Source organism: Ovis canadensis, chromosome 3, assembly GCF_042477335.2.
Source record: "Ovis canadensis isolate MfBH-ARS-UI-01 breed Bighorn chromosome 3, ARS-UI_OviCan_v2, whole genome shotgun sequence".
Taxonomy (NCBI): Eukaryota; Metazoa; Chordata; class Mammalia; order Artiodactyla; family Bovidae; genus Ovis; species Ovis canadensis.
This window is the reverse complement of record NC_091247.1, coordinates 57,107,710-57,135,420: the sequence shown is the minus strand read 5'-3', so window position 1 is coordinate 57,135,420 and position 27,711 is coordinate 57,107,710. Positions and strand designations below refer to the sequence as shown.

Here is a 27,711-nt window from a genome sequence, read left to right as displayed (position 1 = left end):
CCAGGGTCTTTTCTAATGAGTCGGTTCTTCACATCAGGTGGTCAAAGAATTGGAGTTTCAGCTTCAGCATCAGTCCTTCCAGTGAACACCCAGGACTGGTCTCCTTTAGGATGGACTGGTTGGATCTCCTTGCAGTCCAAGGGACTCTCAAGAGTCTTCTCCAACACCACAGTTCAAAAGCACCAATTCTTTGATACTCAGCCTGCTTTATGGGCCAACTCTCACATCAATACATGACTACTGGAAAAACCATGGCTTTGACTAGATGGACCTTTGTCGGCAAAGTAATGTCTCTGTTTTTTCCTATGCTGTCTAGGTTGGTCATGGCTTTTCTTCCAAGGAGCAAGCACCTTTTAATTTCATGGCCGCAGTCACCATCTGCAGTGATTTTTTGATTCATCAGGCTAAAGACAAAGGAAATACTCAAATGAAAACAGGTTGGTTTAGGTGATGGAATTATCATCCTTTTTTTCTACAATGTGGTAGATATTGACCCCATGCTTAAAATATACAGATACATGTATGTATGTGTATGTGCGTGTTGTTAGTTGCTCAGTCATGTCCAACTCTGCAAGGCCATGGACTACAGCCCGCCAGGCTCCTCTGTCCGTGATGTTTCCCAGGCAAGAATACGGCAGTGGATTGCCATGCTCTTCTCCAGGGGATCGTCCTGACCCAGGGATTGAACTTGGGTCTCCTCCATTGCAGGCAGATTCTTTACCATCTGGGCCACCAGGGAAGTCCATATATATACATACTTCTACTTTAATATTCCTATATATGTTCCTATTTTAATTCTCTTCTTTCTCTGTTCACTATTATCTCAGTAGACAATGATATGTCATATATACACATGACATATCAGGTTTCCAGGATCCCCTTATCTTCCTTTGTAACAGGTAACCTGCAGAAAACTATATGTGACAGAATGGTGTAGGAGTGAGAAGGGCACAGCCCACATAAAGACAAGTCACCCTGAGACACCGCGGCCTGATACGTGGCGATAAGGAGGAAGGTGAGGTCTACACTGGAGGACTCCAGAGTGAGAAGATAACAGCTGAATACAAGGAAGAAACTCCCCCAGAAATGGAGCTGTCCAACAGCAGAAGTTACAGCCAAACCCAAGTCTCCTGACCATGCAGATGTGTGGGGAGGAAGGCATTGAACAATCATCTCCCTCCCACCAGTGGGAACTGGTGGGCTCAGGTGCCTCCAGGCCTCAGTTCTTACCACTGTCTGCTTCTAGGTAAACACACAGTCAGAGGAGGATCAGAGCCCCACCAGATCTCACAGAGCCTGGACCAGCACACCAGAGCTTCTGGTCAGTTGATGCCTGTTGGCCTCACAGTGGGCTAGGGTACACTTGAGGCAATTGAGCCTCTAGGGTTGGCTGGCTGCAGCCTTTTTGTTCATCCCAGTACACCCTACAAATATCATCATGTTATACCCTTCCATGAGAGGGAAAGGTTGAGAGTGCCTTTCACTAGAGGCAAAGAGGAAGAGATGGTTTCCTACAAAAGCTGGTCAATATTTCATCAGAAAGAAATCTGTTTTCATTGGAACTGCCCCATCTAGCTGTCCAGTCTCTAACTCCGATTTTAAGTGATCCATCTGATCATCTTCCCTTTTCTTCAAGAACAGCAGCTCCCCACCTCCCCCACCCTCTGCCCTCCAAAAGAGCTGACCTAAACAGGCCTGGTAACAGAGAGACAGGAAAGAAGCCAACTAGAATTAAAGTGCAGGGGGCCTGTGCCTGGACAGTCAGAAGTACTTGGTCATGGCTTCCACATCCTGGCTTCTGTTACAGCCAATGTTTGTTTACCGGGCCTACAGATTCTCTTCCTGCTCTTCCCAGCTTCCTATTTTAATGCTGTTCTTATTCTGTTCACTATTATCTCAGTGGACAATGAAATCAGACAACAGCGGAACAGAGGGGCAGTGAAAAAACCAAGTTACCTGCTAATGTGGATTACCTGAGCCATGCAGAAAACAGAGAATGGGAATGGACAAAGAGCAGGCGGACCTCGTTGTTATGGCTGCAGTTTTCTCAAGTCACCCCCTGACCCCCAAGCTTAACTAAATGCTCATATCTGTGGCCAATAAGGAAGAGAACCAGGAGTTATCAAAGGTCCCACTGAACAGTGCCCAGGTAGCGGCTGCAGTTTTGCAGAATTTATGCAGACGGGCAGGGTTACCAAAAAAAGTATTGATAAAAATCCAGGTTACTTTTTAGCGAGTTCAGCCACGCATTTTCAGGAATCAACAATGGCAGGTTAAAGAAGGATTCACAATGATTTAAACCTGATCCCCACCTCCAAAGACCATTGTACAGCAGAGCAGGTGCCTCCATTTATCCTTCCAGCCTCTCCAGTTACATGGCAAAGGGCTTGAAACTCTCAGACACCCAAGCAGCCGGCATTCAGAGAACCCACTGTGAGTTGTGCTTGGGGATGCTGGGGACAAGGCTGCTACGAGACACTGTCTGGCCATGTAGCAGTTATGGTTTAGTGGAAGCCATGACTCAAGACAACACCAAAGGGGGGGGAAAAAAAAACACAGTAACAAGAAAACACATTTAAACACAGGTAAGAGTTTGAGGTGGGTTTCTCTGGTGGTTCAGACAGTAAAGAATCTGCTGGCAATATGAGAGGCCTGGGTTTGATCCTTGGGTCAGGAAAACCCCCTAGAGAAGGGAATGACTGCCCACTCCAGTATTCTTACCTGGGGAATTCCATGGACAGAGGAGCCTGGCAGGCTGCAGTCCATGGTGTTGTAAAGAGTTGGACATGACTGACTGACTACTATTACTACTACTAATAATAATAATAACAGCTTGAGGTAGTAATGTCAAAAAGACCTGTGGTAGCTGTAGAAGTAGCCCAGGATGCCTGGCAGGGGAGGGCACAGCTGGGGGGGTGGGGTGTGGCGCTGGAGGCCCTTGGAGCTAACTGTAGAGAAATCAGGTGGGCAGGATTGGAGACTAGACGGTAGGGAGGAGAGTCCAAATTTGACTCACAGGTCAAAGAAGAGGAACACTGTGAAAATCACACACATCATACACCAGCACAGAAAATCCACAGAAGTGGGAAAGGTCCACTTTAAGACTGGACAACAACTAGCTAGACGAGATGGCTATACCTTTGCAGATCCTCACACCCACCTGGGAGGTGGGCCACATCCCTCCAATGTAGAAGCAAGGAAGCCCCTTCAGCATCAAGCCTTTCATGACATTTCAACACGGCTCAGTGGCAGTCAAAAAGTAGTAAGATTGCAAATGCTCACCAATGAATGAATGGATAGACCAAATGTGGTATGTCCATACAATGCAATATTATTCCGCTGTAAAAAGGAATCGAGTGCTGTTACATGCTACAACAAAGATGAACCTTAAGAACATCAGTCTAAATTAAAGCAGCAAGATACAGGAGATCAAATGCTGCATGATACCACTTAGAGGCAACACCCAGAACATTAAAAAAGATAAGGTTGGGTATAAGGAAGACTGAAGAATGGCTGCTTATGGGGTGATGAAAAAGGTTCTAAATTTAGGTAGTGGTGATGGCTGCATAATTCTGTGAATATAGTAAAAAAAAAAAATCCACTGAAGTGTATCCTTCAACAGGATGAATTTTAGGATATGGGAATTCTGTCTCTGTAAAACTCTTGCTTTAAAAACTGGCTTGACAGGAGTTTTTCTATCTGTATTTGCTATCCTTGTACCTTCATATGCAGGTTATATTTGATTCAACTTATCTTTATTAATTCAAGGTCACTGTTTCAATGATCAATCAATGAGCACCATATGCCATAATTAAAACAATGTGCCCCCCACTAAGGTGCTTCTCAATATTTCCACATGGTGCCCTTTTTGGGTTCTGTCTTGGGCCCCAAGTGCTCGCTGTCTGGCTGACAGACAACACCTGACTGCTGTCAGGATGGCTCATCCCCCTGCATCTCAGCATCTCAGTGCTGGTCCCTGCTTGTGTGGATGCTCAGAGCAAACCATCTCAATCAGGCCCCTGGGTGAGGTTCCTCTGAGCAGAAAAAGGTGGGAAGAAGATCACTTTGTCATCTTCATTTTCCTTTAGAAGGAAAAACTTACCAGAGGAGTTTAATTTTTCTCTGGAACCAAGGTTTTTGTGGTAAAGGGAGGCAAATTCGGATTTCTTAAAATATTGCTGCCACTTATTCATTTATTAAAAACTGTTTATTGGGCACCTACTGTGTGCTCAGCACTGTTGACAAGCTGGTCGTGGCAAGTGCTGTGGAGTGACATAAACCCAGGGAGGGGGAGAAAGAGGGCTGCAGTTTGAAATAGCATGTCCAGGAAACCGAGGAGGTGATAGTTAAACCACAAAAGTGGGAGAGTAAGCCACGCAGTCATCAGTAAGAATGTTCTAGTTGAAGCAGGCACACAACAAGTAGAAAGGGCCTGAGACAAGGAGGAGTTCAGGGGGAACAGGAAGTATAGATGGAACGAGATATGTGAAGCGGTAGAGCCAGAGGGGTCACGGGAGGTCAGCTTGGGTAGAGAGAACACTGGCTTCTACCTGGAGTGAGAGAAGGACTATCACCTTGTTATTACCTGAACATCACTCATCACCCGAACATCACTTCCTGGCACCTTGCATACAACCCTGTTAGGTACACCAAGCTGGACATACAGCTGAGCATGGCATGAGGCAGGAAGCACCCTGAGGAGCAGACAGGGGGCTTGTGGTGGAGACAAGACTGGAACCTGCCTTCTGAAGGCAACATCAGGAGACATTTCCATGGCTCACCTTGTTGGATAGTTCAGGGGAATACACTGGAGCTGTGGAGACTGACCACTGGTCTCCCCAAGGGGACCTAAGCACAGGACATGCGTCAGAGTGAGGAGTGGGTGAAGTTATCCCGAGAGGATAAAAACAGAGCTACTGCTTACAGAGCCCCTCAACACTCATGCATGATTTCCACACCTTACAAGCCCCATCTTACAGGTGACAAGACAGAGATGCTGAAAGGCCAAATGACCTGGCCAAAGCTGGGAGGCTGGGAGAAGCGGGAAGCTTGGCTCCAAGCCCAGGTGGTCCTCCTTTTGGGGCCTTTCTCTCAGTGCAGTCGTAGGGAATTGTTGATCAGCAACTATTTTTGAATTATAAGAAAGGCAGTTTCATATCCTGGCACCCCATAACAGAAATGCTGAAGGTTCTAGAAGGAGACAACACTCCTCATTCAAGCCTACTGTCAGGCTCTGTGAGTTGGAAGCACACACCACAAGGTTTCAGGAGGAAGGACTCACACTGAAGCTGAACCTCCAATATTCTGGCCACCTGATGTGAAGCAAAGAGCCCACTTATTAGAAAAGACCCTGATGCTTGGAAAGATTGAAGGCAGGAGGAGAAGGGGGTGACAGAGGATGAGATGGTTGGATGGCATCACTGACTCAATGGATATGAGTTTGAGCAAACTCCAGGAGAAGGTGAAGGACAGGGAAGCCTTTGTGATGCAGTCCATGGGGTCACAAAGAGTTGGACATGATTCAGCGGCTGAACAATAACAACTGTCATCACAGTCACCCTAGGAGTCCTCCAGACACCTAGCCCAGGCCTACCTGAATCACAACACCCTGGGGCCAAGTCCAGGCAGCTGCTCCCCATAACCCTAACACAATTCTTCCCTCTAAGTCTGAAAACTCAACTGCCTCACTATTCTTTTGGCAAATGGAAACGAAACTAACTTCAAAGTGTGCCTTTTCCAAAGAGTTCTTAGACAGGAAAACCCAAGGGAGTTCTCTGTCCAGAGGCCACCAGCACGTCCACCAGTTGAGGGTCTCATCAGGGAGTGAGACCTTCACACCTCCTGGCTTCCTGGGAAAACTAATTTTCAACACTGCACTCTGGGTGCGTTTTTCCTGGGCACCATGTTTCTTTCTTGAGATGTTCAGTACTAAGCTCTGTCTGCTCCAGTTAACAGACCTGTAGAAAGAATCAGACAGAACTCCTTCCATTCACAGTAAGTCTGGACAGCAGCAGAAAGATGGTGGCAGAAATGACAAAGAAGAAACTACTGGCTATAACTGGAAATTCTGGAGTGTTTTATTTTATTTATTAAAATTTCATTAATTATTTTTAGTTATTTATTTTTTAGCTGCCCTGAGCAGCTTGTGGGATCTTACTTCCCCAACCAGGGATGGAACCCACGACCCTACAGAGGAAGCCCAGAGTCCTAACCACTGGGCAACCAGGGAGGTTGCCTGGCAGGTTTTATAACAGAGTGTGACGGTGGCTAGCACAACCCATGATGGGGCACTCCAAACCAGAAGCAAAGTTATTTGCTTCTCATTTTTTTTTAACATTTCAATTTTCTCTATGGCTCAGATTTCCTTCTGATGAATATGTATGACTTTCTCTCCACAAACTGACTTAATTCTACAGTCAGATACGGCTCACTTTGTTCAAAATGCTAGACTTGCTGCTTCTGAAAATAAGGTCCATGTACAGAACACATGGTCTCCGCCCCAGCCGTAAGATGACAGGACATAACAAAGTCAGCTCATCTCTCCACATTGATGGGAAGGTGGTGTGGACATTGCCACTCACTGAACTGAGGGAGCCTTCAGGAGAGTCAGCAAATATTTGGCCCTGGGGATTTCATCTCTCACCCTCTGAAATTCTTATCCCCCAAGCCCACTTGCCCTAGATTTGCTCTAGATTTGAGTTTGCAGAAATCAGGTTTCAGCTATATCAACTTTCAACTCCAAGAAAATATTTTCTTTCCAATTCTGACCTTTCAGTTATCTCCAAAAGACTTTAGCTGACTATCTCATACTCAAACAAAACCTAACCATTCCCTAAAATATCCTGATTGCCAGCTCCTTGCATTCCAGGCTAATGACTACTAAGTAGACAGCCAGTAGTTATAAATTCCAGTTTGCTTTGTTAGAGCCTGCAGGATAAGGACCCAGACCAGAGCTGTCAGGCACTTCATGATGGGGGCTGGCTGCACCCAAGGTGAACAAAATATACTGCACAGGCTCCCTGCCCTCCGCCTACTTAGGGAGACATGGCCTACATAGGCAAAGATTAGGGAAGGACACAATATGCTTTGTCTTATTCACTGATCATATAGACATAAGTAACATGCAGAAGCTATGAAAATAAAATTGCCAGGATATCACAAACCAATTGTGTTTGACTGTGAGATACACAAGAAAAAATGTGGCCCTGCGCTAATCTGGAGTTCGGCTCATCAAAGCCAGGATTAGAGAAGGGACAGGATGTGATGGGATGAAACTTGGAAAGGAAGCGGTCACACTTTAAGTGTGGGGAAGGGGCGGGGCTCAGACTGATGAATGACAGGTTGAGCACGCCCCTGGCAGCCGATGCATGCTTCATGCATGCTTAGTTGCTCAAGTTGCATCTGACTCTTTGCGACCCCATGGGCTGTAGCCCACTAGGCTCCACTGTTCATGGGATTGCCCAGGCAAGAATATTGGAGTGGGTTGCCATTTCCTTCTCCAGGAGATGTTCCTGACCTAGGGATCAAACCCAGGTCTCCTGCATTGCAGGCGGATTCCTTACCATCTGAGCCACTAAGGAATCCCTGGTAGTTCACTGGTTAGGAATCCTCCTGCCAATGCAAGGGATACAAGTTTGGTCCTTGCTCCAGGAAGATTCCATATGCCAAGGGGCAATAACCCCTTGAGCTGAGCCCTCCTGCCCTAGAGCCTGTGCTCTGCAAAACAAGAAGCCACCTCAATGAGAAGCCCTCACATTGCAGTGAAAAGTAGCCCCTGCTCTCAGCAAATAGAAAAAGCCCAATGTAACCAAACAGAAAGAAGTAAGACTGACCTGATGGGGTGAGGTCAGATGTGGAAGGGAAAGGAAGCAACTACTGCTCTCCTGGAAATGAGGGTATATGAGATGATGGTGTTTAGGAAGATGGATCTGACAGTATAGGGCAGGTGAGTTGAATGAAAGGTATAGAGGCAGGACATCATTTCCATCAGATTTCCTTCCTGGGATGGTAGCGACCTTGCTCTTCTGGCAAATTTGGTTTCAAAAATTATATTTACAAAAACATCTGAGGCCCTCCTCTGACAACCTGCATGTGGCTGCAGCTCCCAGGTTCCGTCTAAACCCCAGCTTTGCCAATCAGTAGCTGGTGCTTATGCTGGCAGCCATGTAGCCTCCCCCAGTTCCTTGGCACTGAGGTACCCTCCTCCTTTGGGCGTTGGCACCACCTCTGCCTGGGCTTCCAGAGCCTCTCAGGGTCTGTGTGGGGCTTGCCTGTCTGAACCAGCCTGCCCTCTCTTCCCTTCTCCAAATCTTTTTCCATCTAGCGTCCCAGCACTCACTCTTGAGAGCTGGTCTTGCACTGTGTACTAGCTCTTCCCCCCAGGCAGCTCCTTGTTGCTAGAATCATCCTGCAGAGGTTGTGGCTACAGGGTTAGAGAAGGGTATCATCTCTGACTATAAAGATTAAGTTATCGTTGTTGTTTAGTTGCTAAGTCATGTCTGACTCTTTTGAGACCCCAGTGTACTATATCCCGCCAGGGTCCTCTGTCTATGCGAGTTTCCAGGCAGGAATACTGGAGTGGGTTGCCATACCTTCCTCCAGGGGATCTTCCCAACCCAGGGACTGAACCCGCATCTCTTGCATCTCCTGCACTGGCAGACGTGTTCTTCATCACTAGTGCCACCTGGGAAGCCCAGACACAGTAAGCACTGTTGTCCTGTGCGGCTGGAGAACGGAGTGTTCTGCTTAATCAGATGTCTTGTAACTGGGAAATGCTGAAGTTACAATAAACACATGACTGGCTTTGGGGGAAAAGTTACCATCTTTGTTTTCAGTGTAGTCTAGAATTTGTATCATCTTTCCTTCTACCATAACATCACAATAGCACCAGCAGCGAAGCAACTAACATTCCCATTCTGCTTCCAGAAGCCATGCCCAGCAGAGCAGGTGCTCAGCACAGTCAGTCGAGGGGCACAGGGAAGGATCAGCAGGGCCCCTGGGTACCCCCACACCCACCAAGCTATGGCTTTTCCCCACAACCTGCACCAGGTCTCCCCAGGCATCGGCCTCGTCCCTACCTGGCTCCTCATGCCCCAGGAGGCCTGGCGCCTTTCTCCACATTCCGGGGAGCTGGCTGCCCTTTTATCCTGACTCTCTCTTGCTTTACTCCCTCTCCCCAGCCCAGAGAAACACTCTGATCCCCAGGACACAGGGAGCTGTGTCTACATAGTGTAAGCAACTTCGCCAGCCAGGACTCCTGCTGCGGGGCTCCAGGCCCAGATTGGGCCTTGTAAATGGTAACCACATCTAGCACTGGAGTCCAAATGCTCCAAAGGTCTCTGGACAAGTCAAATACCACCTCCAGCCCTGAGGCTGATAGTGCTCTGATTAATGGAACAACTGATAATAATTCACTATGTGCTGCACAACCAAGTTCAAGCACATGCTTTGCAAACTGTTCTGTATCATGACTGTTGGGGTAGTTACAGAAATCTCTAAAACCTCATAGAACTGTACCATAAAGGTGTGTTACAAGTGGTGTGAACTGAACAAGGTCTGTAATCTAGTTAACAGTAATGTGCCTGCAATGTAGGAAACTCGGGTTTGATCCCCGGGTCAGGAAGATCCCCTGGAGAAGGAAATGGCAACCCACTCCAGTATTCTTGCCTGGAGAATTCCATGAACAGAGGAACCTAGTGGGCTACAGTCCATGAGGTTGCAAAGAGTCAGACGACTGAGTGACTAACACACACCCCAAAATCAATATCCTGATTTTGATATTGAACTTAAGCTACATAAGATGTTGTGCATGGATGCTAAGTTGCTTCAGTTGTGTCCAACTCGTTGCAACTCCATGGAATGTAGCCCAACAGGCTCCTTTGTCCATGGGGTTCTCCAGGCAAGAATACTCAAGTGGGTTGCTATGCCCTCTTTCAGGGGAGCTTCCCAACCCTGGGGATCCTGACTCCTGCACCACCTGTGTCTCCTGCATTGGCAGGTGGATTCTTTACTACTGAGCCATCTGGGAAGCCCTTATAAGACGTTATCCAGGGACAAACTCTTGGAAGAGTTCCCAGGACCCTTATACACTTTTTCTGCAACTACCTGTGAGTCTAATTATTTTGAAAGAAAAGTGAAAAGTGAAAAAACCACTCCAGAACCCCATAACCCTAATCCCCTTCGATCAAATCACTTTCACACCCCTGGGTCTGAGAGCTGGCATGATGTTTTTTTCCAGGTGACCTGGAACAGGTCCTCTGAGGCCAGCTCTCTTCTCCAACAAGGGCAGCTCAGGCACAAATGCAAAGCTTGTGCATTTCCAGAGTGACCAAGAAGAACACACCCCTGTGCATTTAGCTCTGGGAAGAGTAGATGGTTATTTCGCCAAAAGTCACTCAGTCCCACTCCCATGAGACAGGGACCGGCCTCCCCAAGCAGGACCCAACAGGACTGAAGGACAAACTTAAGGCTGGGCTTGTTCTAAAATGTCTTCCTAATTCTTGATGTCTTTGAAAGGAAGATGGGTCCAAGTCCATGTGAGTGCATCTGTATACACAGCTTAGCCCAAGGAGCCAAAAATAAAAGTTTACAAATATTAACTAAGTCAGTGATTGTCAAGACTGTAGCTAGAACTATTTCCATTTATAGGATTTACCCACCCACTGGGGACCATGAGGGGTTATGACAAACACAAACCAAGGTTTCTAAACCTCTTCAGTGCCACAGAACCCCCGCCCTCGCCAGCAGCCTGGAGCAGCTTGTGGACCCTCCTCAGAATAATAAGTGCACAAACTAAAAACATGGCATTACCCAGGAAACCGATTATAGAAACACACAGCTATCAAAATATTTCAAAATTGTGCTATGGTAATTAACACATTAAGTAAGACCTAGTGGTAAGGGATTCCCCTGGTGGTCCAGTGGCTAAGATTCCCAGTGCAGAGGGCCCAGGTTCGATTCCTGGCCAGGGTACTAGATCCCACATGCTGCAACAAAAAGTCCAGCATGCCCCTGTTGTTGTTGTTTAGTCACTAAGTCATGTCTGACTCTGCGACCCCATGGAATGTAGCCCGACCTCTGTCTATGGGATTTTCCAGGCAAGAATACTGGAGTGGATTGCCATTTTCTTCTCCAGGGGATCTTCAGGACCCAAGGATCAAACCCAAGTCTCCTGCATTGGGAGGTGGATTCTTTACCATCTGAGTCACCAGGGAAGCCCCTCCACATGCTGTAATGAAGATCAAAGATCCAAGTGCCGAAACTAAGACCCAGGGCAGCCAAATAATATTAAAAAATAAATATGCGGTGAGTACCACAGACACCTTAACTTTGAAGTACCGATGAGGATAATGATATATCGAGAGATTCAAAGTATCTGAAGTATCTCAAACATTAAAACAAAATCTCAGCAGTTCCTACTGGTGACAATCATGGTACTGCTAACATCACCAAGGTTTGCTGTCTACATTCCCAATCGAAGGAAATGCAAACTTTCAGGTAGTGAAACTAAAATGTAACTTTTTTTCCATCAAAGTTTTTGGAGCCACCCTTGAATTTTGTCCATGGGTAGCCTCATGTTAAGAACCTCAGGGGTACAAAATGAAAAGATAACCTACAGAATAAGAGAAAATATTTGCAAACAACACAACTGACAAGGTAGTAATCTCCTAAATGTATAAATAGTTTATAGGGCTTAATATAAAAAAAGATATTTTAAATAGGCAGAAGAGCTAAACAGACTTTTCTCCAAAGAAAATATACAGGTGGTCATACAGATGGAAAGATGCTCAACATCACAAATTATTAGAGATATACAAATCAAAAGCTACAATGAAGTATCAGCTCACACTGGTCAGAATGGCCACCATTGAAGTTGACAAGTAATAAATTGAAAAGAGAGTGTGGAGAAAAGGGAACCCACCTACACTGTCGGTGAACTGATACAGCCACTTTGGAGAACAGTATGGAGGTTCCTTAAAAAACGAGAGTTAGCACAATCCCGCAATCCCACTCCTAGGCATATAGCCCAAGAAAATCATGGTTCAAAAGGATACATGCACCCCAATATTCATTGCAGCACTGTTTGCAGTAGCCAACACATGGAAGCAACCTCAGTGTCCATCCACAGATAAATGTCCACTAACACAGAGGCTCCATCCAATGAATTTTCACACACCCACTCAAACCAATGTTTACCACCACCACCTGACTCCAGCTTTTACAGATAAATGGATAAAGAAGATGGGGTACATACACACAATGAAATATTACTCAGCCATAAAAACTATGAAAGATGTCATTTGCAGCAACATGGAAGGACCTAGAGATTATCATACCACATGAAGTCAGGCAGAGAAAGACAAATATCATATGACATCACTTACATATGGAATCTAAAATGGTACAAATGAACTTATTTTAAAAAACAGAAAAAGATTCACATACATAGAAAACAGGCTTATGGTTACCAAAGGGGAAAGGAGTGGGGAGACAGATAAATTAATAGGAGTTGGGGATTAACAGAAACACAGTACTGTATATAAAATATATTAACCACAGGATCTACTGTACAACACAAGGAACTATATTCAATATCTTACAATAACCTATAACGGAAAAGAATACATGTACACGTATACATACATATGTATATAACTGAATTATACTGAAAATCAACTACACATCAAAAAAATTCTTTAATTAAAAAATTTAAAATCCAAAAACAAACAAACAAAAAAAACAGAAAAAGAACCTCAGGAGTGAGCAGCTGATACATGACTTGCAGGGCCATGAAACACATTTCCTATCCACAACCCCATCATTCCCTCACCATTTACCATTTACATACATTACACATGATAATATATGTACATTCCAAAGACATCCCACCACCAACACAGGGCCTCCATCCAATGAATTTTCACGCATCCACTCAAACCAGTGTTTAACACCAGCACCTGACTCCAGCTTTTACCTGGAGCAGTGAGGCCCACCCTACATAGCTCACCTCTTCATCCAGCTTCTCACCAGCTCCTGCCACTGTGAGGAAATACACCATCTCTGGGGGAGCCTGAACGTAAACCATCATACTCCAAGTGTACCCAGAACCAGGGGACCAGATGTAGGCTGAAGCTAAGGGACTTCCCTGGTGGTCTCTTTCTTTATGGTTAGCAATCCACCTTCCAATGAAGGGACAGGGGTTTAATCACTGGTCACGGAACTAAGATCCCACCTGCCTCGGGGCAACTAAGTCTGTGTGCCACAAATACTGAGCCCTCGCTCTTCAATGAAAGATCCCACAGGCTGCAGCTAAGACACAGCCAAAAATAAATAAATATTTAAATAAATTTTAAAAAAACAGCTGCAGCTAAGGTGGAAAACCTGGAGAGTAGTTCAAGGTTGAAGAGGTGTGTTCAGTTGCTAAGTCCGATTCTTAATGACCCCATGGACTGCATCACGCCAGGCTTCCCTGTCCTTCACTATGTCCCGGAGTTTGCTCAAACCCATGTCCATTGAGTCAGCTGAAGAAGTGTGCATGCTAAGTCACTCAGTCGTGTCCAGCTCTTTGCAATCCCACAGACTGTAGCCCGCCAGGCTCCTCCATCCATGGCATTCTCCAGGCAAGAATACTGGAGTGGGTTGCCATGCCCTCCTCCAGGGATTATTCCCAATCCTGGGATCAAACCCATGGCAGATTCTTTACAACCAGTGGCACCTCAGAGTATGACTTTGTCTAGAGACAGGGTCTTTCCAGAGGGAATCAAGTTAACAGGAGGTCGTTGGAGTGGGTCCTAATCCAGTATGTCTGGTATCCTTCTAAAGGGGGGGTATTTAGACACGGACACATACCCAGGGAAGCTGGGAAGATATAGGGAGAAGACAATGTCTGGAAGCCAAGGAGAGAGGCCGGGGAGAGGCTCCCTCACAGCCTCAGAAGGAACCAGCCTTGTTAACACTTTGGTTTCAGATTTCTAGTCCCCAAAACTGTGACACAATAAATTTCTGTTGTTTAAGCCAACCAGTGCATGGCACTTTGTCACAGCTGCCCTGGCAAGTTAATAGCATTCAAAGTCACATATATGGCTTGAACACAGGAAGGCCTTCACTCAGAGCCCATCCAACTCCATTTCTTATGTGCCACGCATCACTGTGAAATTACGTTGTAATCAGAGTTGGTTTCTGGTCCCTGGGCAGGAAGGATGATCAACGCCAAGCCTGTCATCAAGAAGGACAGGACTGGATGATGGAGGGGCTCAGGGAATCCTGGGGTCACTGTTAGTGAACCTACCTCCAGCCCATGGACTTTGGGGGAGCCATCAACTTACCAGGCAGAGATTGCTTTAATTTTTGATTCAAATATTCAGCGAGGAACTCTGGCCTAGAGCAGTGGTTCACAAACTTGGCTGTACAACAGAAGCTCCTGTGGAGCTTTAAGAAAATTCCACCCAAACCCGAGCCCCACCCCAGACCAGCCAAATCAAAATCTTGGGGGGTGGGGGCTGGGCCAGAGCAATTTCTAAAAGCTCCCCAGATAATTCTAATGTGTAGCCTGGGTTGAGAGCCTCTGGACCCTATGACCTTTGAAGGCCTTTCCTTCTCAGAATTCGGTGAGAGTGCACTCCGTGTTTATCTTAGTGGTTCTCAGGAGCGTGCTGGGGATTGCCTGGGGCTGGTTTCTAGGTTCAGGCCACAGCCGCCTTTACTGGGTTTGGGTGAATGAGTAATTCTCATGAACAGTGGGACAGTGACAAAGAGGGGAGGAAATTTAAAAAGACTTTTGCCTTTTCATTAAAATATTAATTCAATAAGCTTTGGTTATGAAGCTCCTGAATATTCATTGGAAAGACTGATGTTGAAGCTGAAGCTCCAATACTGTGACCACCTGATGCGAAGAACTCATTTATTAGGAAAGATCTGAGGCTGGGAAAAACTGAGACACGAGGAGAAAGGGGCAACAGAGGATAAGATGATTGGATGGCATCATCAACTCAATGGAAATGAGTTTGAGCAAACTCCGAGAGATAGTGAAGGACAGGGAAGTCTGGCTTGGTGTAGTTCATGGGGTTGCAAAAAGTCAGACATGACTTTACAATAATAAATGAAGCTCCTACATGCCAGGAACTCAAAAATGAACAGAGACCAGTATCTAGACCTCTAGATGCCTAGCCTCATTCCAGAAATAAACAGAGAGCTATTAAAGTGGGAAAACCCCAACTGAGGTGTATATGGGAGCAAGGGGTCAAGACACCACCCCTAAAGCAACAGAAGGTGACCCCAGACATGATCTTAAAGGAGAAACAAGAGTGTATTCCATGAGGTCAAAAGAGCATGGAAAGGCTTGATCCATGCTAGGCTGAAATGATTTTGTTCAGGTAGAAATAGAGAAGATAACACACCTGCAGAGACTGAGAAAATGTGAGACCACTGCTCTGCGAATCAGGGATTTAAGAAGGGGTGGCCTGGTTTGGGCAAGGCACTGTCCCACCTCCTTGTTCACTCACTGTCCACCTGGGCCCAGCTCTCTCGGTACCCACAGAGCAGCCTCCAGATCCCACGTCTGCCCGAGGCAGGGGGGTCTCTATATGATCTATGCACCAATATTTAAAAGGGAGCTCTTAATAAGTACATATTTCAGAGCTCCACAAGCTAGAGATTCTGGGCACCTGTATTAGGCATGTGAACTTACCACGGGTTCCCTGGAATTCTGATGGGTAACTCTTTTTTGTTTTGTTTTCAACTTTTTATTTTGTATTGGAGTATATTTGATCAACAATATTGTGACAGTTCCAGGTGTATAGCAAAGTGATTCAGTTACACATATACATATGTCTATTCTTTTACAAATTATTTTCCCATTTAGGTTGTTACATAACATTGAGCAGAGTTCCCTGTGCTATAGAGTAGGTCCTTGTTGGTTATCCATTTTAAATATAGCAGTGTGTACATATCCATCCTAGACTCCCTAAGAACTTCTCTTTTAATAAACACCTAGGAGTAGGGGATAAGCTTGATTCTAGACCAGCAGTTCTATAAATTTAGCATCTCTGATGGGTAATTCTTAACCTCAGGGGCACTCCTGGCTCTGAGCTCCAAACCTGTTTCTGAGGGCAGTCTGCCAGGCCTATGGTCCACCAGCTTTGCCTGCTGGGCCTGCCGACTTAGACCCTCAGCCTCCGTCTCCCACAAGGAGTGCTCACCTGGCTCCCACCTGGAAGGCTGATCCAGGAGCTGGAGTTCTCCCTGAAAGACCCAGCCAGGCCCAGGACCCCTCCAGGTCTTGTCCCTGCTCTCAGCCCAGGGTCCGGCACCAACCTAGCCAAGGGGCTGCCCCAGAGTGCAGACCCCCTGCCCAAGTTCATCACCATGAACCCTCATCCCACAGTGTGGAACTTCAATCTCAGCCTTTCACATAAGCTGCATCTGCACAAGTGCAGGAGCCCCGGGTTTGCTCCCTGGGTCAAGATCTCCTGGAGGAGGAAAAGGCTACCCACTCCAGTATTCTTGCCTGGAGAATCCCATGGACAGAGGAGCCTGGCAGGCTACAGTCCACAGGGTCACAAAGAGTCAGACATGACTGAAGCAACTGAACATGCATGCACACACGAGGATACAAATGGGGACTTGTTGTATGTCCCGTGTGCTTCATGTGTTAACAGGGCTCCCCACAAAGACCAGGATAACAGGGGTGTAGGGTTCTTTGAACATGGAAGTCATTCCTTCCCTGGCGGTCAACCATCCTGTTCCAGAAGGCAGGCATCCCAGGAGGTGGGCAAGTCCTGGGCTGGAGGGAGGGCCTGGAGCGCAGGGAACCAGCCCCCCCCGCACCTGGGCACACCTCCCCTCACTCACAGCTCAGAACTTGACTTAGAGACCACCACCTTCAGACTGTCTTCGGTTCCTGTCTCACAAGGGCCAGTCACTTCAAGCCCTGGCACCAGAAACCAAGCACCCAAAACACATTTTATAGACTTTATTTACCCTAAAATATACCCTGCTTCCAAACCACCAAGGAACCTGGAAATTTACCAGGAAATTGGGCAACTGTAACTTCTCCTGGAGACTCTGGAATCAACACTTCATTAAATGAGAAAAATTTCTGCGAGTCAAAGCTGTCACAGTCCTCAGAAGGATGCGGACAGGGGAAGTGGGTGTTTTCTCTGAGGGCAAGGTGGTTGGCAAATCCTTAGCTAGAAGGATGCTGGCATGTTCCCCAAAGTCAGCCCAGTAAAGGCATTCATACGTCTGCGAGCTGATGGAACACGTCTGTGGCGCAATTCTTCCACCCGGGCTTGGGGAGCCCAGACAGCCCTCGACATCCACACCCTGTCTTACTCCAATTAAACAGGAATGATTTGTGGGTTCTCGATACAAATGACTAGCAAAGGATCTTCTGGAATAAAATTAAGCCTCTTAACTTAAAACAAACAAACAAAAAAAATGCACTGAGACATCAAAAAGATGAGCTCAAATCCACTGTCAAGAGTTTCCTGCGCACTTTTTCTTTCAACTTGTCTTTCTCCCTTGGGCGATCTCCAGCCTAAGGTTATTGTTACACACAACATTCTTTTCAACTTAGACTTCATCTGTTTCTTCCTATAACACATAATTTTGAAGCACTGGGCTAAGGGAGGCATTTTTACAATGAGCAGGAGAACAGAGTTGCAACAGATAAAAAATGTTGATGCACAGAGGCAGCTGAGAATGGGGAGGAAGAAGGCTGGGTTGATGCTGAATTGGACAAGTGCTCAGGGCTCAGCTCGATCATAATAAAGTACAAAGGAAGGTAGAGGTTTTGAGTAGACTTCATTGCCATGCTTTTTTACCTCGTATCAGTGAAATGTATTGTTGTTGTTTAGTTGCTAAGTTACGTCAGACCCTTCGAGATCCCATGGACTGGATCCCACCAGGTTCTTCTCTCCATGGGACTTCCCAGGCAAGAATACTGGAGTGGGTTGTCATTTCTTTCTCCAGGGGATCTTCCCTGACCAAGGATTGAACCAATGTTTTCAGTTGGCACGCACTGGCAGGCAGATTCTTTACCACAGAGCCATTTGGGAAGCCCATGACATTTATGGGAAGATGCAGCGGATGTGGGCCACAGATCTTCAGGGAGCATGTTAGAGGACAGAGCAGTGGTGGCTGGGGAAAAAGGTGGGTGGGAGAGCATGACTACAAAGCGGTTGCGGCTCAGAGATTTTAGAGGTTTGGAACTAGCGGTGGAATTACAGGAGTCTATTTACATGAGTCTAAATGTGTTCAAACGGGTAAAATTGTTATTACTACTATGTTTTAATATGAAAAAGAAAATAATAAACAACGCCACGTCTAGATAGGGGAGAGAAGGGTAACACCCTTCCCCCGTCACATGAGAAGGTCCCTGGATCCTTCCCATCACATGTGGATACTCAGCAAAACTCTCCTCAGGGTGGCGGGCAAGCTTGGAAACCCAGCAACCCAGTGACCATCGCTAAGAGCACCAAAACCCCAGGGAAGCAGCAGAGATGCTGCAGGAGGAAGCTGGCCCCCTAAGTGGCAGATGGAGAGAGGAAGCAGAGAAGGACTTGGAGGGGCAGAAGGAAACTGGCCGACGTGGCAGGAGGACGCTGCCAGAGCAGCAGGGCCGGGGGATGCCTGGTCCCGGCCCAGGCCTGCTGTGAGGGGCCCTGGAGAGGAGCCAGATGTCCCACTTCTCCCCAGGCATCCCTTTCATCAAGGCTTCCATGGGCCGTGGGCCAAGAAAGCCTGAATAAGACCTTTAATTTTCTCAGGGCTTCTCCCTTCTCGGATGGCAAAAGGCCCAGCCCCCAAACCAGTCAAGAGGGCAGGCCCCGATACGGAAGGTGGTACAATGGCCAAACTTGCCTCCCTTCCCACCCCATGAGCTCTCCAAAATGCAGGCAGCTTCCGGATGCTCATCTCAGCCTCCAGGGGTCTTTCTGTAAAGGACCTCACTGGGCACGCGTACGATGACCGACACAAAAAGAGTGAGGAAAAGCTGACGCAGGGCAGGCGTCTGTCTGCCCATGGTTCCTTAGGAAACCTGAGCAGCTCAGAGTGAACCTGAGGGGCAAGGCACATCTCTCTAGACCACAAAAAGGGTACAGACCGGGGTCCTGAGGGTCAGTGGTTGGTCCAGGAGCTCCAGGAGTCCACAGTGGTTCCAAGAGAATGGGCTCCAGGGCTTCCCATAGACCATCTGAAAGGCTCCTGTGGGTGGAAGAGGCTGCTGAGGCTGCAGAAGAAATACCAGAAAGAGTTTCTGGTCTCCGGCACAAGCCTCTCTACGGTTCCAGGAATCCCCTTGGCCTTCTGCGGGCGCCTCCTGCTATTTATTTACACAAGGCTGAATCCCACCTTCCAGGGCGCTGCAGAGCCCTCCTCCAACACAAAGCCCGATTGTGCTTCCACCTCCTCACAGCCAACTCGGAGACAGAAACTCGCCGGAGGGAAGACAATTTGTACCAGAGATGGAGACGCGCGCAGATTTAAAGGCACGGTCCTTCAATAACGGCGATCTTTCTTAGGGTGGAAAACCACCTTCGGAGGAAAGACAGGAAGGTGTGGCAGGGGGTGTCTGGTGCCAGGAGGCTCTCCCGCAGGTGAGCTCCGGCTATTCGGTTTTGGAGCATCTCCAAAGAGCCAGGCCTCATGGTAGGCCTGACTGAGAGAGAAATTAGCATGCTGCTCTACTCAATTACCCACTTACAGAGAGGCATGACAACATTTCATTAGAGCAGGACATGCAAATGCAAACCCCAGAGTGTTGTGGGTTTTTTTTTTACCCCCCAAAAGGAGACAAGAAACTTTATCATCTCCCAAAACTATGCTAGCCTAACCTAGAGTGATTTTGGCAATTCAGACACAATGATTTTTCTCAGGATTTGCAAGGTGGCGCTTTCTCTCTGTACCCAAACCTCTCTCAGCACAGGATTTAGATAACATTATTTTTATTTTATTTTATTTTATTTGTTAATTTAGTTTTGGATGCACTGGGTCTTTGTTGCTGTGTGTGGGCTTTTTCTAGTTGCAGCAAGCTGGGACCAGTCTTTGTTGCGGTGCGAGGGCTTCTCATAGTGGTGGCTTCTCTTGCTGTCGAGCACAGGCTCACTAGTTGCGGCACATGGGCTTAGCTGCCTTGTGGCATGTGGGATCTTCCTGAACCAGGGATCAAATCCATGTCTTCTGCATTGGCAGGTGGATTCTTAACCACCAGACCAACAGGGAAGTCCCAGACTTTATTAAACAGGTTCTTTCTACAGCAAAATACATTTGAAAAGTACTGAAACAGCCCTCAGGAAAGCTGGACCCCGGAGCTCTGGGTAGGTTTCAGCTTCCCACGGAATTTTGCAGATGGTCTTTGGGTACCAAACCCAGAAAACCAGAGAGGTCCCAGACAGAGGGCAATGGGCGCCTATATTCTAAAGCACCCATGCAAGAGGGGACAAGGCAGCAAAATGCAGCCTGTTCATTGCTCAGCTCCTGGGGTTCTGAGGCCAGGCTAAGGGAACCTCTGGGCTGATGTGGCCGCCAGCTTTCCAGCTGCTGCCCATGAAGCAGGCACTTAAACGGCAGTGTGGCTGGTTCCTTGTTTATACTTTGGATTGTTATTGTTCTTGCTCAGCCTCTAAGTCGCATCGACCCTTTGTGACCCCATGGACTATGGGATGCCAGGCTTCCCTGTCCCTCAGTATCTCCCAGAGTCTGCCCAAGTTCGAGTCCATTAAATCAGTGATGCCATCCAACCATCTCATCCTCTGTCACCCACTTCTGTCCTTAATCTTTTCCAGCATCAGAGTCTCTTCCTATGAGTCAGCTACTCACATCGGGTGGCCAAAGTATTGGAGCTTCATTCTATCCAATGAATATCCAGGGTTGATTTCCTTTAGGATTGACTGGTTGGACTCCTTGCTATCTAAAGGACTTTCAAGAGTCTTCTCCAGCACCACAGTTCGAAAGCATCAATTCTTCGGCACTCAGCCTTCCTTAGGGTCCTGCTCTCACAACAGTACATGACTACTGTATACTTTGGATACTAGAGTATGCACCTCTAACCGCCCCCCTCCTCTAGGAGGCTACTCTGCACCTTGCTTACTTCCCGCAGAATGCTTGCTTTCCTCTAACACTTTGTTTTACACTTTGTTTTTAATTTGTTTTTGTCTGTGCTGTGTCTTCATTGCTGTGTGCAGTCTTTCTCTAGTTTTGGAGAGCCAGAGCTGCTCTCCAGATGCAGAGCACTGACGTCTGTTGCTGTGGCTCCTGGGCTCCAGAGCTAGGGCTCAGCAGTTGTGGTCCATGGGCTTAGCTGCCTCGCGGCATGTGGAATCTTCCCAGACCAGGGATCAAACCCATGTCTCCTGCATTGGCAGGTGGATTCTTAACCACTGAGCCACCAGGGAAGTCTCACATTCTCTCACATTCTGATCGAGTTCTCCAGCTTTTCAGCCATCCCTGGAGGCACCAGGCCACATCCACTGTGTACATGGTGAGTAATTACCACCAACTGCACCCCCGTCCCCCCAACCCCATCACCTCCTACGAAGCCCCAGGCCTCCCCTGAGCAGCAAAGGAAGGAGAAAAGAGGGAAAGGCAGGAAAACCAGCAGGGTCTCTCCTGTCCTGACCCATCCAGCTCCCCAGGCCCAGGCAGGCTGACTTGCCACCATCCCTCCTACTCTCCCCTGCCCCCCTCCCCCAGAAGCCTCCAAGCCAGTGCTATGGACCCAACAGGGTGCTGTGAGTCCAAAAAACCCTACAGGTTTCATAGAGTCTCAGGTTCATAGGATCAGGGCTTCTCAGAGACAATGCTCAGGCACTACAGGCCATTTCCAAACTGCAGCCTCAGAATGCAACCACTGGAAGGAGTCCCACAGGCCACCCCGTTCAGCGTCTACACTATACTGGCCATGTCTGGGCCACGTCCCCCAAACTCGCAAAGCCCCTCCCACCACCACATGGCCTAGTGGGAGGTGGTGCCCTGTAGGAGGAGCCAGCAAAAGTGGGTTCTACATCAATCCCCACCCCTTGAAGGCTGAGTGGCCTCAGGCAAAGATCTTGACCTCTCTGAGCCCTGATTTCCTCCAGAGTAAAGCAGGAATAACCACTGTGCCCACCAGTAGGCTCATTCTGAGGATTCAGTGAGTCAATATATGCAATACTCCTCTGGGACACTGAACACCCTCAAGAAAGAGACTATTACCTTTGCAAAACAGTACTGCTCAGAAAGAAGAGAAATTCAGGTACCAGTCTTGCTTTGTTTCCCTTTTTTGGCCATGCCGTGCAGCATGTATATCCATCGTGTGTGTGCGTGCTCAGTCACTTCAGTCGTGTCCAACTCTTTGCAACCCCATGGACTATAGTCCACCAGGTTCCTCTGTCCATGGAATTCTCCAGGCAAGAATACTGGAGTGGGTTACCATGCCCTTCTCCAGGGGGTCTTCCCAACCCAGGGATCGAACCCTTGGCTCCTGCATTGGCAGGCGGATTCTTGACCCACTGAGCCACCTGGGAAGCCCTTTTATATGCATGTACTCATATGACATATGCACATAGCCACATATGTTTATGAGCATGCACACACATGCACATGGTTTATTCATGTTTGATATATTGTTTGTACACCAGGGTTTGGCAGCCTCAGCATTATGAACATTTGGGGCAAGATAATTTTTTTGCTGTGAGGAACTATCCTGTACCTTTTGAGACGTTAAGCAGCATTCTTGGCCTCTACCCACGAGATGCTAGTAGTAACTCCCCGCTGCCCCCACCACCAAGTCGTAACAACCAAAAATGTCTCCAGACATTGCCAACTGTCCCCTGGGGGACAAAACTGCCCCCACCGGAGAATTAATCGTGTACACACACCCACACATTCATATGACATGTGCTTTGACAGAGTGACGAGGTAAGCAGGGTGAGAACAGAACTAAATTTCCGAGGACAGAGCCCTTGCAGTGTGCTCATGGAAACTTTACAGGGACTGCGACTGCAAACATACACAGTACTTTTGAGCTTCTTTACATCTGTAAAAACGGTTACTGTGCTCGTAAAGACTGCCCGCAGACTTAATTTGGCTCAGACATACAGAGTCCCATTTAGTGCGTAAAATCACTGGGCCCCAAGGCTCCCCAGCTCCAGTCAAGAATATGCTTGGGAACTCGGCCTGGGGGAGGAGAACACAGGAGGATCCTGTGTACTCTCGCCTCACGTGCTGGCCTTGAGCTCCCTTGAACAGGCCACCGGGGGCCTTGCCCAAGGAAGGGGGCATTTTGTCAAGTGTGCAATTCCTTTTTTTACTTGATGCGATAGTAGACTGAACTAAATGTCTACCTGCCTGGTTTAGAAAAGCAAGGAGACGGGTGAACAAACTTGAGCATACTGACATGAGACCATATATACACACCTACCGGCCCGGCTAACTGAAGTAAAAGTGAACAGTGACCATAGTGATGGGCAGAGAGGTAAAGTGGAAAAGGGGGGGTGAATGTCTGCTTTAGAGAGGGGTCTGTTTACCCCAGTGTTGAAAAACAAGAATCCTGAACTCCGTCTACTTCATTATGACTTCTTTAACATTTGTTTTTAATTTACCTGAGATCATAATCTCCACTGAGGACCACATGCGAGCCAAACTTGAACTTGAAAACCAAGCTGGGCCTTTTGTTCGGCCTGCGTTAATGAGTACACAAAGAGGCATCTGATTTCTCCCTCCCCCATGGCCTGAACACCAGCTCCCATTTATGTAACTAATAATGTGAGAGGGGGCTGCAGGCTGTCTGGGGATAATGGGCCCAGGGACAGGTATCAGGAAATGAAGGTTCCAATCCCAGCTGATTGGAACTACGTGCCACTGAGACAAGAGATTTCAAAGACTGAGCCTCATCTTTAAAAATATTGACAGTTTTCCTTGCTAGGTGGATGCACTGAGGACATTCAGTAGCATTATGAAGGTCTATCAGAATTCCAGTTATTCACACTGAAAGTGAAGACCAAGGTATGGTTCCCAAAGTGGGTTTGCTAGAGCTCTGGTCCTGTGAGATGCTATTCAGAATGAAGGGATCGACAGACCCTTCACTCATCCAACAAATATTTGTGAAGAGCCTTCTAAACGCCTGGTGCTGGGCTTCCCTGGTGGCACAGTGGCAAAGAATCCGCCTGCCAAAGCAGGAGACATGGGTTGAATCCTTGGTCGGGGAAGATCCCACAGGCTGAGGAGAAACTAAGCCCATGCACCACAACTATTGAGCCCGTGCTCTAGAGCTTGTGTGTGTTAGTCATTCAGTTGTGTCTGACTCTTTGTGATCCCACAGATTGTAGCCCACCAGCTTCTTCTATCCATGGACTTCTCCAGGCAAGAATACTAGAGCGGGGTGCCATTCCCTTCTCTAGGAGATCTTCCCAACCCAGGGATCGACCCGGGTCTCCTGAGTTGTAGGCAGATTCTTTGCCATCTGAGCTACCAGGGAAGCACTGGTCTAGAGCTTGGAAACTGCACTACTGAAGCCCACGTGGTCTACAGCCCGTGATGTGCAACAAAAAGAAGCCAGTGCAGGGAGAAGCCTGAGCACCGCAGCTAGAGAGAAACCCCACTCTCCAGAGACAAGCCTGTGTAGCAACAAAGATCCAGCACAGCCAAAAATAAATAAATGAAAACACATAAACGCCTGGTGCTAGAATCCCATAGAAAACAGGCCCCTTCCCCAAGTTCTTCAGTGAGGTGAGGCTCCAAAGAAGACAGCGCCTATTGGATCACTGTGAAGTCACATATTTACCAGCAGAGCAATGTGCTCAAGTACAGGGAGCTCAGCATTTGCACCAGGGACCACATCTAAGGCTGGGAGCCAGGGACTATGAAGTGAAATGTGTGCATGGGGTGAGGGACACTGGGTGGATGGTAGTATTCCAAACACAAGGAAAGCCTTGGTCAAATAAGCCAGAGGACTCTTGCATAGCACACTCCCCCCTAAGAGACCACACCGGCATGTTAAATTCTTGCAGAAATGAAGCAATAGTACTACCTCTTAACATCCCTAGGATGTTACTCTGGGAAATGCTGATAGAGGCTCTATTGTTCCCAAAGCCTGTAAGAAACTTCAGCATAAAACAAAAGCTCTTGTTTGTATAATTGGAAAACTACCATGTGTCCTCTCAGAACAGCCAAAATACCTTAGAGTTGCTAATGTAATTCTAAAGTATTTTCCTTGGCAAAGGCCTATGAAAACATATGGCTTCTACAACTGCTAACATACCCCCAGTATTACAGATGAAGGAAAGTCCACAGCTACATACCAGTGGGAACTCTGTCTCCAGCACAGACATCTGCTTCATTTTTAAAAGAATGTACAGCCTTAAACTGGGATGAACTGAAGAAATCTTCACAAAAAGTAGCATTAAGGGACTTCCCTGGTGGTCCAGTGGCTAACACTCCATGCTCCCAATGCAGTGGGCCGGGGTTCAATCCCTGGTCAGGCAACTAGTTCCCACATGCCGCAGCTAAAGATCCTGAGCGCCACAGTGAAGATCCCAGTGCAGCCAAATGATTTTTTTTTTTTTTAAGGAAAATTAAAAGGATCAACCACCAGTGGTCAACTTATCAAAGATCACACCCAGGACTCCCCTGGTGGTCCAGTGGTAAAGAAGCTGTCTTCCAAAGCTGTTGATGCAGGGCTGATCCCTGGTCAGGGAACTAAGATCTCACACGCTTGCAGGCAACTAAGTCTGCAAGCCACAACTAGAGAGAGCCCTTGTGCTCTAGGATGGCAGTCCCCAACCTTTTTGGCACCAGGGACCAGTTTCCTGGGAGACAATTTTTGCACCCATCCTGAATGATTTGGGGATGATTCAAGCACAGTAGGATTCGTGCTCCTATGAGAATCTAATGCCACTATTGATCTGACAGGAGGCGGAGCTCAGGTGAAAATGCTAGGGATGGGGAGCAGCTATAAACGAAGCTTCACTTGATCACCTGCTGCTCACCTGCTGTGCAGTCCAGTTCCTAATGGGCCCCTCATCAGTACCATGGCCCGAGGGGGGGGGGGAAACCCCTGCTCTAGAACCCACGCACTACAACTAGAGAGCCCTCATGGCTCAAATCCTGAGCCCCCACCCCCTGAACGCTGCAACTAAGACCTGACATAATCAACCAAACAAATATAAATAAATATTTTTTTAAAAAAACAAAGATCACACCTGAGCTCTTTTTGTGCCTAGCACAGCCATGGCTCAGGGTCCCAAGAAGCACCTGAAACTTGTAGCAGCTCCAAAACATTGGATGCTGGAAAAATTGACCAGTGTGTTTGCCCCTCAACCATCTGCCGGCCCCCACAAGCTGAGGGAATGTCTCCCCCTAATCATTTTCCTAAGGAACAGACTTAAGTATGCCCTAACAGGAGATGAAGAAAAGAAGATTTGCATGCAGCGATTCATTAAGATCGATGGCAAAGTCCGCACAGATATAACCTACCTGCTGGCTTTATGAACGTCATCAGCATTGATAAGACTGGAGAGAATTTTTGTTTGATCTATGACCCCAAGGGTCGCTTTGCTATTTATCATATTACATCTGAGGAGGCTAAGTATAAATTGTGCAAAGAAAGATATTTGTGGGGACAAAAGGAATCCCTCATCTGGTAACCCAGGATGCTCGTACCATCTGTTACCCTGATCCCCTCATTAAGGTGAATGACACCATTCAGATTGACTTGGAGACTGGCAAGATTATTGATTTCATCAAATTTGACACTGGTAACCTGTGCACGGTGACTGGAGGTGCTAACCTGGGAAGAACTGGTGTGATTACAAACCGGGAGAGACATCCAGGCTCTTTTGCAGTAGTTCATGTATGTGTAAGATGCGAACGGCAACAGCTTTGCCACACGGCTCTCGAACATTTTCGTTATTGGCAAAGGCAACAAACCGTGATTCTCTCTTCCCCGTGGAAAGGGTATTCACCTTACCATTGCTGAGCAGAGAGACAAGAGACTGGCAGCCAAACAGAGCAGTGGATAAAATGATCTCTATGTGATGTGTCTGGAAAAGTCTTTGTACTTAATTAAAGATAATACCAAATGATTAATAAAAGCAAAAAGATCATACCTGAAAGTTCTCAAAAGTGAATGATAAATTTCCCTTGTTAACCTAACAATGTCCAGGAGGAAGCCAGATTTTTGCTGTTTATTTTATTATATATGATGTGCTAAAATGAGGGAAGTGCAGTTACCCAAATAACCATATAGTACAGATTTTGTGTACAAGGCACTGTGCTAGGGGCAACAGTGATCAAAAGGGAAATATGACAGCCAGGATTGCAAAGCATATGGGTTTTACAAAACCAGCAATCCAAAACTGAACACAAGTTCATACAAGGAATGGTACAATACAGAGACTAAATTTCATAGGGGCTAGGGAGACCTGAAAAGCCAAGGCCACCAAAGTTGATAACGAGGTTACCTTAACAAAGTCCTTACTACGTACTCAGTATGTAGTACTTTGCAACTGTGAGGCAGGTCCTAGGAATATATAAAAATATGGCCTCGGCATTCAGTTGTTCAGTTTCAGCTTCAGTCTTCAGAAGACCTGTAATTCTGCCTGATGGATGAGCATGTGGTCACAGAGGTGACCAATACATCTAATTACTGTCACAATGTGAGAAACAGAGAAATGAAGCATGTTTGGATTTGCTGTCATTATCTGAACAAACCCTTTCAAAAACAGGGAGGCA

At 47.1% G+C, this 27,711-nt stretch overlaps 1 protein-coding gene and 1 pseudogene across 3 annotated transcripts in view; one reads left to right on the top strand and one right to left on the bottom strand.

Moving 5' to 3' along the window:
- TCF7L1 (transcription factor 7 like 1) overlaps window positions 1-27,711 on the bottom strand; it is a 192,051-nt gene that overhangs the window by 146,305 nt on the left and 18,035 nt on the right. The gene's annotated exons all lie outside the window — the stretch shown is intronic.
- Window positions 26,209-26,999, top strand: LOC138436866 (small ribosomal subunit protein eS4-like; annotated as a pseudogene).